An 11,562-nucleotide genomic window follows, 5' to 3' on the forward strand; every position below is an offset into this window, starting at 1 on the left:
GGAAAGTGTTACAGATTTGAGATTTATTTGCAGATTGTGTCCCTGAGGAGATTCCAAAGGGACAGGAATATTCTGTTGTTCTGTTGGTGCATACAGGTTAGGCCACACATGCAGGAGAGACCAAGACTTTGACTCAGTGATTGAAAATGGCAGAAACGTGGTTATTCTACAACTAGACAAAAAGAAAATACTTCTACTGCTCTTCTGCTGTGGAGCATGGAATAAATTCTGTGGTTGTTTCCATAATGAATTTTGCAGACAGTAGTGGATGCAGAGAACTTTTAGACAGAAACTCTATCCTTAATTGTGGATAACAGTTTTTTAATTATTGGTGGATAATGCTTCTGGTAGGAGAACCAAGACTGCTTGTGCTTTGTATTCCCATCCCACCTCTATTTTTTCAGCAGATCAATATGTTGGACGACATTTATGGATGGATATTTATTTTGTGTGCATAGAAAATACTACAAGATATCACTGATATTCAGGAGCTGCCAAATTTGCAGTGCATTAGCAAGAWAAAGTAACTCAGAAATGACAGTGCTATCCAGTCCTGTCTTTGACTGTGTTTCCCAGGCAGATTCTTATGTGAGATAGAAAAGATCAAGCATTTCTTCACATCAGTGYCCACTCTGGACCCAAGGAGGAGCAGCAAGAGGGTTATCCATGTTACAAATCTGTCATAAGCCTGTTTATTTGCTTTTGAAACATAATACTGTGGTACAGCAGTTACTGCAATGGAAAGCATTTTGTGGTGAATGAATGAACGGAGATAGTAAAGCTGTCTAAGAACTGGTCTCCTATTCTGGTTGAGCAAGCGCCTACAGGTGAACAACTCGGAATGTATTCCTGACAGATGAGAGAGAATCAGCTTAAACGTCAGTCCGCGAAGGTTTGAACATGTTTGTAACTTTCTCGCTGGTTTTGAACCCTGCAGCAGTGAGGAGGCTGGGAAGTGCCTGGACTGATCGGCTGAGTCACTTTCTGGTGATTAAGTGGTATGTCTGAACAGGAAACATATTGCAAAAGGCTTAAGGGGGTTTATAAATAGAAAATGTTCTCAGAGAAAATCATTACTCAGAAAGCAAATTCTATCGATACGTGGCTACGTAGACGGTGTCTGTTGTACAAGGCCAGTATTCTTTAGTGGAAAAATAAGTTTGTTCTAAAAACTAAAGAGCACATCAGTTTAATTGCTTAACCCTCTTTCTTTACATACTTACCTTTATTCAGATGAATGTGCAGGACTATAATCACTGTTAAACTTTAAAATCAAGCTGCCTTGATAGCTGCGCTCTTGTTTTGAAGGCTTTGTATTTTGGATTCCAGGAATACATTTCTTCAAACTTTGCCCTGCTGAACGGGTGAGACCCTGATTTACTGCGCTCTACCTGTGTGCTTGTGCCTACCGTACGGCGTGTGCGTGCTGATGCCGCGCGCGCAGAGGGAACAGGGAAACAGACGCCAGGAATTCCCGACGTAGCACTGCTTCTGCTAGCATTGAGTTAGTGAGTGGCCATAGACGACTTTCCCTGTTGCTTCCCTAGTTGTTCTAGGACTGTAGCTTGTCTTCACTTTGCTCTCCTGTAAAGGCAGGATAACACCTAATCCTCCACTTCGGAGCAGTATTTCAGTACAATGCTGAATCAAAGCATAATGGGATAATACACAGTTCCCTTGAAGTCAATGACTTTGTCCACAAAACCAGAAAGGGCATTTTTTCCTCTTCTGAGTTAATACAATCTTAGAAACCTTCCCTGGCCATCATACGGTGCAGCTTACTGACAAACCAATCATTTGACGGAAAAGAGCAGTTCTGCCATTGTTTAAAGAGGAGCTGGGTTGTCAGTGCAGGAAAAAAATATATATTGCAGGTCAATAATGGAAAGAAAAACCAAACCTTCCTAATTTATAGCCGGATCCAAAGCTAACAAAAGCCAGTGGGAGTCTTTCCASTGACTTCATTAAACTTTGCATATTTGTGTGCAGGGAAGTGCTGGTGATAGGGTAGTGCTGGCTCCRGGAGAGGCTCCGGCCCCTGCTCTCTGCTGACCTTCCCCAGGAAGCCTGCYGGGCAGCCAGGGCAAAAGCCCTACTACATACAGCACCCACTGCAGCCTGTGCTAAAACATGGGAGGGAAAATTGCTTCAGGAAAGCCCTCACTGAAAAATAAAAAGCTGAATATAAACACCAGCAAATCACAGCAATATTATGGATTCTCTTACCTCCTGACAAGAACCTACGCGTTTATAAATAATGACATGCAAACATTAGTTTAGTTTAAGATGCTTATTGATGCTTTGTAGCCTAACATTTTAAGCAAAGCAGAAGGCAAAAGTGGGCAAGTTTCCAAAATCTGGGCACGCTGTGAAATAATAAAGTACATAAGAGCTTTCTCTCCATGAGTGCATTGTGAAATGTACGTGTTGGCTGACAGTCCTACTACTGTATACTAAAAAAAATTCCAATTCTATCACTGTCTGGAGTAAAAGATAAGCACAGTGGTAAGGCTCGTAAAGGAAACCTTGTTTAATTCAACTAATTAAACACAGAAGTTAATTTGAACACTAGAGTTTTTTTTTTGAATAAGAAAGTTTTGTCTGTAAAGCTTGACAGTAAACAGTTCTCCAAAACAGCCTGTTGAGGTTTAATATGAATTATCCGTGTACATCTAAAGTTTTGTTTGTTGTCTGCTGACAGATATTTGGCTGTGTGGGTGAAAGTGAAAGGCCTGACACTGATCTCTAGATCACCAGGAAGTATATCACCAGTGTAAACAGAGAATATTTGAACCCTGGGAAGTTATTTCTTTTTCTTTTCTTTTTTTTTTCTTTTCTTTTTTTTTTTTTTTTTTTTTTGGAGAGGAAAGTGCCTTTTAGTCTTCAGCTTAGTGTTAAACAACTTCTTGATGAATGGGTGATGCCAGATGCATATCTTGGAGAGCAGTGTAATTGCTGCTCCTTTGGAAATTGCAAAGATGCAATACAGCTGAAAAGCACTTTGTGCACAGAAGAAAATGCTTTTGCATCTGGAAGGTGGAGCAGCAAAGGTAGAYACTTTAGCAGTGCTAGTTTCACAGGTCAGCTTCATACGTGAATTTTAAATAACTGATGAAGAGTATTTGAAAGAAACACCAGTCCTGTGAGCTGCCTGGAGCAACGGCAGAGCCAGCTCACGCACCGAGTTTCTGCTTAGCAGGACTTCCTCTGGGAATGTGGCAGTTGTTGGATGTCTCCATTTCAGCTGCTACGAAAATGCACTTGTGCCCAGGCTTTGTTTTCTCCCCCAAGTGCTGCTGTTACCATTGCCAGGGGGGTTCAAAGTGGCTTTTGCGCTCCTCCTCCTTCCCAGCTGCATTCGGATATTTCAGGCTCTGGGTAGGAGCCTGGCAGGAAGGATAGAAAGATGCCAGGTGCCTTGTTGACAAATTTGCAGATGCATAGGACTTTTTTCTTTTTTTAATTAAAGGATTTTTTTTTTCGTGTGTGTGTGTGTGTGTGTGTGTCCTGGCACTGAGACTGGAAAGCTGCTGGCAGATAGCACAGCTCTGGAAGGGTCTCTCTTTGTGCTGCCCTTGTTTGCTTAAAGCTGCTAACATGACCTGTTCAAATACTGAATCATGGAGTTCATAAAAATGTATATATATTTCACAGGTCGTCAAGAACAGTTTTGCTTGTGCTGGGGTCCTGTTTGATCATAGGAGCTGAGAAACCCCAAGGGCGCAGGGGAGCGGGTCGGAGGAGGCTCGGCGTTCCCGTGGGAGCTGGGGCAGCTGGAGAGGGGGAACCGCGCGGCTGCGGCATGTCAGCACAGCGGCGCCGGGCGCTGTGCGCCCGTAGGGTCCTTGCTGTGGGTTTACGGAAAGCTGGCGATGCTGCAAGGGGGCCACTTTTAACTGGGAAARGAGAATTTGACTAAGCTTGAGCAGCTTAATTATCACAGGAGGTTGAAGAGGGTAAATGTCTGCAGGCCCCATTTGAGAAACCAGGAATGAAAGGGTGGAAACAGGAATAAGCTGCTTTTTGCCTGCAATCAGATAAGAAAGAGGAATCGTCAGTGCTGCTGTGGCTGGATGTGAAATAGAAAAACCTGAGTTGCAGTGAGTACTTAAAAAGCAATTAAATTTTCAAGAATATGTTCCTGAGTTGCAGTTTGAGAGCACTATTGTAACTTTTACCTAGAAACAAGAGAAGTTCTATCTTTTGAGGACAATTTTCCTGAGGTTTTAGGTAGTGATTAAAAACACAAAACTCACAATTATATAACAATAGCTCAGGAAAAAATCTTTTTTTATGTCTGCACCATGGGTATCTTATCAATGCCATGAATATCTGCTGCAGCAGCTGTGTTGCTGCAATGCTSTCTGGCCTCCAGTGACAACAGCAGAATCCTTATAGTTAYGTGAAAACAGAAGTTTGGTCTCCTTTCTTCCTTTGCAGTTGAATGAAGTCAGAAGAAAGTTTGGTTCTTGGTTTAAATGAGCATAGGATGACTCGGTGAAAGGTATGATGAATGAAGCTTACTTGTGTACCACTACACACAATAGTAATCAATAGTGTTTTTTTTTTAAAAAAAAAAGCATATTATATTGAGCATAACCACTTCTCAAGTCATAACAACTGGATATTTTGAAACAAAGTTTACATATGTAAATATTGGTGACATTTCAATCATATTCAATCATATTGAAATACAAACCTACAGGTAAACCAAATTTTTACATGCAGCAATACTTTTCTTGCTGAACTATATATATAACCATAAGATGCACAATTTCTGTGGAAATGATAGGTCTTTAAGATATTCCACCCCTGTTGGCAGCATCCTTTGGAAATCTGTCAATGTTATTTTGAGGAAAGGGTAAATAAGAGCTAAACGATGGTGATAATACTTGACATTTTCTACAGGATTCAGAAAATGGAAAGGAACTTTACAAGATGTAATTACATACTGGCCAGAGTCCTAGTTATGACATGGCAGTAAAATCCACACCGCTTCTGCTAATTTGCCAAACCATGAGTTTGCTCTTTGGTTGCAGTGTAATAGTCTTCAAGTGCCTCATGGCTAAATTTCATGCTTTCAAATAAATGTTTATTGCAAATGGCATTAAAGTGGAATAACGCTTTGTTTCTTAGCAACCCAATTTTTTTTAACAGGGGGTTTATGCTGTCAGGACAGACAATATTGTACAACATAAAACTGATRCCCAAGAGCTGCTGACTGTTTTCCATTATCTTCCTAAAGCAAGTCAGAAATGTTTGTATTAGATACAGATTTAAAAAATGAGTAGACCTGCTTCCTGGCCACTCCTATGCATGGGAAGCAAGGCTATCTTTTTACTGTACAATGCAATACAGCAAATGTTCAGTCACTAGAAACTCCCAAAGTAGACCCTGGAATTGGGCAAAGAAAGTACCTCCTTCCTTGAGAATTAGAAAAGAGATTTACCATTAAACTTCTAGCACTGGTGTGCTCAGGTGTCTGGACTCATATTCATTAAAGAAATAAGTTGTAGACTRAAGTGTTTAACTTAGAAATGAAGAATGAGAATTTGCCCGTGAAACTGGCAACTAGAAGTGTCTCAGTTTCATCCTAGAGCTAAGCAAGCATGTCCAAGCACTCAGCGGTCTGAAAAATAGTAACATCCCTAAAATATCWCTGGAGACCATCCCTGATCTCAAGGGTTTGTCACCATGGTCTTCACCGGTTCAAACTCTGTCATTCTTCCTGGTAGCATTAACAACACTCAGGGAAGACTTTCTTTAGTTACACCCACAAAACACAAATAATGCATTTAATTAAATAAGGGCTTTGCTAAGGTTTAATATGCTAACATCAAAGCACCTGGAAAGTGATCTTTGTCTCTGACAGAGGGTTTCCCACAGACAAGAAACAGTCTCAGGTATTTTCYGGCAAAGCGCAGACAAGGGCTGATGTGCACGAAGCACGTACGTACAGAAGGTTCCCCGTACTCACTGCCAGTCACGCTCCAGGAACCATTTTCATGTGGGTGTCAGCCGAGTACACAAAAGCCTCTGTGTGGTTTTTCTTGTTTGTTCTCAAGATGTTCCCCAAATTTATATCACGGATCGCTACGTTTTTCAGCTGATACAAGCCGAAGCCACGTGGCCGGCTGTTTTGCAGAGTGATGCYCTTTAAGCAGCTGCGCTGAGCGTCACCGGCTGTGCCGATGCCTCAGCACCCTCCACAGCAGAGTCTATTTAGCGCCTGCGGTCACCTGCCTCAAAAGGTAGTGCAGTGACTTAAATTCCTCTGTGGCTTTAGCTGACATGCGCCATTGTGCTCTGCAAACTCTTAATCTGAAATCAAGTATGACCGAAGCGAGAGCACATTTTTGGGGAAGGTGTTAGTGCAGCGGTGCAGGAAGGAAATCTTATCAGCTTTGTGGTTAGCTGAGCTTGGCGCTTAGCTGAACAGAGACTCATTTGTCAGCACAACCCACAGCCGTGCAGCTGCAGCAACGGGCTAGGAAAATGAGGCCTGATCCAAAGCCTATTGGAATCCATGCAAAACAACATCTGATTACTTTATCCTTCTCTCTCTGAAGTCAGTGGGACATTGCTGTTTATTTCAACAGCAGCAGAATTAGGCCTATGCCATATATTTCTGAGTAGTGATCTCCGCAAGTCAAAACAGAATTGAAACTGTACCTAAGTACACAAACCCAAATGTCAGAAATGAAAATATGAAATATTTGTGGAATAAAGCCCTAAGGGGCTTTATTCAGAGTTCATAAAATGATTCAGAGTTAATAAAATGAAGACTTTTACTGTAATATTTATCATGTTTTTTAGGGAACACATCCAAATAACCCCTTTACAAGGCTAGAACTTTGAAAAAGAAAAAAAAAAAAAAAAAAGACTGGCATCAATAAGGACAGAAAAAGGGAAAAGAAAATACAACTCTTTGTTATAATGATTTACTCTACCTACTGTAATGTCTGCCTTATTTGATTACCTGTTAAATCCTCTCTATATTCAAATACACCTTTGGAAAATGATATGTGCCTCAAGAGAAGTTTCAAATACTTAAGGTTCTTGTTATTGTTTTTTAGACCCTAAAGAAGAAACGTTTCCCCCATTTGAAATCACAGCATCAACAAAAACTGTCATTACCCCTATAGAGTTTAAATGCAAGATAAACGACACTGAGAGATGCAACTCTGTTCTGGGAATGGATGCAGGATGATAATCCTGTGCCTGGCTAAAATGAGCGTTATCTGAGAGGGTGCTAGGCACGTTTCTTCTGCCTTCAGTGAAGGAAGTTTGGAATTCAGGAACTGAAGATTTTGAAGAGGCTCTGCTGGTGGACGGGCACTCTCTGGATGAGACTCCGGTTACCAAGGTGTCTTGGAAAATGAATCGGTTCAGTCTGGGAGCATGGGATCTTCCTGTGCTCAGAKCTGGTGTATTACTGGAAATCTGACATCAGTAAAATCTGTTCTGGCTTCAGGGAGATTTAACAAGCAAAGAAATATGATCCAAAGAGTGAAGTTTCCTAGACTTGTGCCTGTAGTCTGTATCAGTCAAGTTCTATCCATTTTTTTTTAAGGGAGAAAATATTCACCCTTTGAGAAAGAAGAAAAGACTAACCCCCAAAACCTAAATAACAGAAAAATACATTTGGGCTGAAGAAGGAGGGCTAGCGTTACCAGCCTGGAGATGTGTTACTGGCCAGGTGTACTCTAGGGTGAGCTTGCAGTCATCTGTGTGAAGAGRCTGGAAAGTTAGCCAGGTATGTTTTGTTGCTTTTTTTGGTCTGCTTTTTTTAAATAAGAAACAAGGATCCTGTGGAATGGCTTAAATATTCATTATTTACCAACGAACCAAGTGTTTTGAACTCAATAAACATGTATAAATGTGTTAATGTGTTTAAAAACTTGAATAAAAATGTTGCTTAGAAGGTGTGTCACAGTAGAGTAATTCTATCATATGATAAGGGTATTATCTGTTACATTCAGGATAGGGTAGGAAGGGCTATTTCCTGCACATGTGGTAAGAAACTCCAGCTATTCCCGGCTCCTGGAAAGCTATATGCTCCCACATACAGAAATCAGTTTCCCCTCCTTAGATCTATTTTCTTTTTCTCAACCTATAAAGCAAAATCCTTTAAAAGGACTACTCTAATGGCACTCTTAATGGCAACCTTAACATCCATTAAAAAAAAAAAAGAAAAAAAGATCACTGAAGGGAGAGAATATGAACATTTGTGTTTAACTACCAATTTTCCCCAAARTAGGTGTGTTTGCAAACTAAGAGCAGGAAAATATCTATGCTACMACTGTGGCCTTTTCTGATGTGATGGAGAACTGGGGTTTTAGTGCACCATCTTTGTAAGCCCCTGTGAGGTAAGGATGTCTTACTACCTTCCCTAAAGACCAGAAACTGATGTGTACAGGGTATATACGTTTTACTTCAAGTCATACAGGGGGTGAGCAGTGGAGGAAGGAATTCAGCATGATCTCCTAGGAACCCCATATGGACAAAAACAACTGGGCCACCTTTTTTGTATAGAGACGTTTGGTTAACTTTGAAGAAATCTACAGTTAATCAGAAAAAAAAAGAACAGGTAGGTGGTCTAAATACTGCAAGAAAGGCTTTGATTGTGTCAGATAYGTAAATACCGGTACATTTCCAAGAATTTGAATTGATATGCTTGGACACGTGAGGAAAGGGAGCGCTTAATGTAATCAGGCCCAGAGAGGGGATGAACATCCCGAGGCAGAGTTAGCCGGCACAGCTTTACCCTGGTTGATAAGGCTGGATTGTTTTTCACAGGGGCTATTCTTACTCCTTTTTCCTATCCTTGCAGAGGGGGAGAGCAAAAAAATGCACAAAGCAGCTGCACTGTTAAAAATACTGGGTTGGGAACTGGGGGCTGCTGAAGGGGGAGGCCGGCCGGCGCGGGGATGTCCCCACTCCTGCAGCCCACGATGCGTGCRCGGTGGGTGGGCCTGGGCCGCCAGCAGAGCCGCGCGAGGTGGGGTGACAGATCTGGATTCTCCATTTGTGTGCATTGAATTAACCTGTGTTAAAGCAGCTCCTCTTCGCCCGGAGTGACTGGACTGCGTTGAAGCTGTACCTCCCTTTGGAGAGAGGTAGGTGTGACCGCACAGAAGGAATTTCTTCATTCTGGTTAAGCAACATCTAACGAAGTGTAATTTTAAAAGAGGGTTATGATAGCAGTTAAGATCAGTAGGTATGACCTATGTGGTCATTTTCTGGTCATTTCCAAAGCTCAAATATTTATGGACAATTGATAAACAAACTAATCTTTTTACAAGAATAGCAAGTCCCTGCTAGCCTTCATGCAGCCCCTGACATGGAGGAGAGGGTTATCTTTTTAGGGATTTCACAATTTGTTCAGAGGGGAGTGGAGGGAAGAGGGCAGTGGGTAAAGGTGGGCAGATACRTGAGAGGCCATTGCTGCAAGCACCTTTCTTTAAAAAGGAGGAACATCTTTCCTGAAGAAGGAAGTTATTGAATACTTCCCAGGAGATGTTAAATGCTTTTGGACTTTGTATTTTCTATGGAGAAATCTTGCTTTCATATAGCTCTCGATGCTGGACTGAAACTAGGAAGACTTCACTCAAATTGTACTGCTGTTATTCTTTTCACACACTCATATGCCCCTCTGCTCACTACAGATCACTTTTACCAGAAGTTTGCCAAGAGAGTTTTCTTGTTGCTTGTTTATGCGTTCTTCAAGGCTGGTGATGCAGATAAACTTTCAGATAACAGGAAAATGCTATGCACCATTATTTTTACATTCCAGTTTTTACTGCTTTGAGGAATAAGTACATATATTCTCCCAGAGTTAAATAAGCAGATAAACACATTGCAATCCAGAAGTTAATGATTGAGTAAAATTTTGATTCAGTCCAGCAAGACACAAGAAGCTCCAAGATAAATTTCAACCCAAATGAGAGGTGTTTTTCACAACAAAATGCTCACCTTGAAGTCAACCAATTATTTCAAGGAGCTGTTTAAATGCGTGGCTCATCACAGATTGTGTTACCCTCAGCTGTGCATGGATAAATAAGGCCACATTCACACTTGTTTTCTCTTCATGTTATCCACAGCAACTTTAAATTTGGCTCAGAGCAGGCAAGTGTGAAAAAGGTCAGGTAGCTCCTGTCATGGGAGACCAGTGTCCCCCTCCCGCACTCAGCCTTCTCCAAGGTCACTTAAGGTATAGTGCCTGCATGGCGCGCGTGCGAGTGTTCACGAATGTTTTAGGTTAGCTAGAAGGAATAGCAAGGGCAGCGTGGCCCACCAAGCTTTTATCAGACCTTTCGCTTGGGAGACRCGCGTTTTGCCTGAAAAGCATGTTACCTCTCCGCTGCAGCAGTCCAAGTGAATTCTGCTTTTTTTYTTTTCCTCCTTTCTTTTTTTTTTTTCATAAAACCCCCCTTTCGCAGAGAGATGCAGTAATTGTTAAAAGTGAAGCAGGCGTAGCGCAAGTGCTCTTGCTAACGTACCTTGAATTTTCTCTCCAGCAGCCTTCTGTTTACTTGCTGACCTGTTCTTCTTCTTAAATCCGCTAAATATTCTGCAACCTTTAGGCGTRCTCCAGTACAGAGCCTAAACAAAGRGGGAAAAAAAGAAAATTGTGTTTTTGTTCCCTGTTCTGCACCACGCCGGGCGCAGCATCGCTCCACAGGGGGCTCCCTGCCCGCGGCCGTGGGGYGCCCCCAAACCGCCCAGCTGTGGGGGGAAACATGGCCCCAGAGGGAGCACCAGGCGGGAAAGCTCGTGTTTGGGGGCGAGGGTTGCAAGGAGAAACTCGTCTTTGAGGAAAACTCCTTTTTGAGAAGGAGGGTTGTGTGGAAAAAATTCGTCTTTGAGAGGGAGAAATACGTGGAAAAAAACTCATYTGAGAAGGAGAATTGTGTGAAAAAACCCTCTTTTTTTCGAGAGGAATAAATGGGTGGAAAGAATTCCTCTTTGGGAGGGAGAGTTGTGTGGAAAAAAAAGTCATTTTTGAGAGGGAGATGTGTGGAAAAACATTTCTTTGGGCAGAAGTGTGGAAAACTCTCATTTTTGAGAGGAAATGTGTGGAAAATCTTGTTTTTGTGAGGTAGAAATTTGTGGAAAAACTCATCTTAGGGAGAGTTGTGTGGTAAAAACTCATTTTTGAGAGGAAAAAATGCATGGGAAAACTCATCCTKGGGAGGTAGAAAGTTGTGGAAAGAATTGTCTAAGAGGGGGAAAGTTCTGTGGGAAAAAAACGTTTTTGAGAGGGAGAGGTGTGGAAGAACCTGTCTTTGACGGGGAAAATTTTGTGGGAAAAAACCCTTTTCTTTGATGGGAAAAATTTGTGGAAAAAACACCACGTCTTTGACGGGGAAAATTGGTGGGGAAAAATCTCGTCTTTGACGGGGAAAATTTGTGGTAAAAATCACCTTTGTGAGGTAGAAATTTGTAGGCAAGTGAGTTTTTGATGGGGGACACGCGTGGAAGAAAGCTCGGCCGTGAGAGAGACAGCCGCGCGGAGAAACCCCTCCGCGGGGAGCAAACGCGCGCAGACACTCGCGCGCG

The 11,562-nt window shown here is 42.0% G+C and overlaps 1 long non-coding RNA gene across 1 annotated transcript in view; it reads left to right on the forward strand.

Moving 5' to 3' along the window:
- LOC146598081 (uncharacterized) overlaps positions 1-7,568 on the forward strand; it is a 17,936-nt gene extending 10,368 nt beyond the window's left edge. Inside the window, exon 3 of the long non-coding RNA XR_014895312.1 lies at positions 7,077-7,568. This is a non-coding gene — a long non-coding RNA (uncharacterized LOC146598081). The remainder of the gene's footprint in view (positions 1-7,076) is intronic.
- The last annotated feature ends 3,994 nt before the right edge of the window (positions 7,569-11,562 follow it).

Source organism: Rhea americana, unplaced genomic scaffold (assembly GCF_003343005.1).
Source record: "Rhea americana isolate MKP2758 unplaced genomic scaffold, rheAme1 scaffold_17, whole genome shotgun sequence".
NCBI lineage: Eukaryota > Metazoa > Chordata > Aves > Rheiformes > Rheidae > Rhea > Rhea americana.